This window comes from Crocuta crocuta, unplaced genomic scaffold (assembly GCF_008692635.1).
Source record: "Crocuta crocuta isolate KB4526 unplaced genomic scaffold, BGI_CrCroc_1.0 scaffold48, whole genome shotgun sequence".
NCBI lineage: Eukaryota > Metazoa > Chordata > Mammalia > Carnivora > Hyaenidae > Crocuta > Crocuta crocuta.
Window position 1 is genome coordinate 3,453,118 of NW_027533089.1, and position 534 is coordinate 3,453,651.

Here is a 534-nt window from a genome sequence, read left to right on the forward strand (position 1 = left end):
GTGTGTGTGTGTGTGTGTGTGTGTGTGAGAGTGAGAGAGAGAGAGAGAGAGAGAGAATCTCAACCAGGCTCCATATCCAGCACAGAACCTGATGAGGAGGTTCGATCTCAGGACTGTGAGATCATGACCTAAGCCAAAATCAAGAGTTGGATGCGTAAGTGACTGAGCCACCCAGGTGCTGCTCAGACATTCTTTTTTATTTTTATTTTAAAAAATTTTTTAATGTTTTATTTGTTTCTAGGAGAGAGAGAGAGAGAGAGAGACAGCGTGAGCTGAGGAGGGTCAGAAAGAGAGGGAGTCACAGACTGAAACAGGCTCCAGGCTCCGAGCTGGCAGTTAGCACAGAGGCCGACACGGGGCTCGAACCCACGAACCGCGAGATCATGACCCAAGCGAAAGTCGGACGCTTAACCGACTAAGCCACCCAGGTGCTCCAAGGCATTCCCTTTTAAAAGATATCTGATGGGGGTGATAATTTTTTATTATCTAAAATTTAAAAATAAATAAGTAAATAAATAAGCATAAGAAAATAGA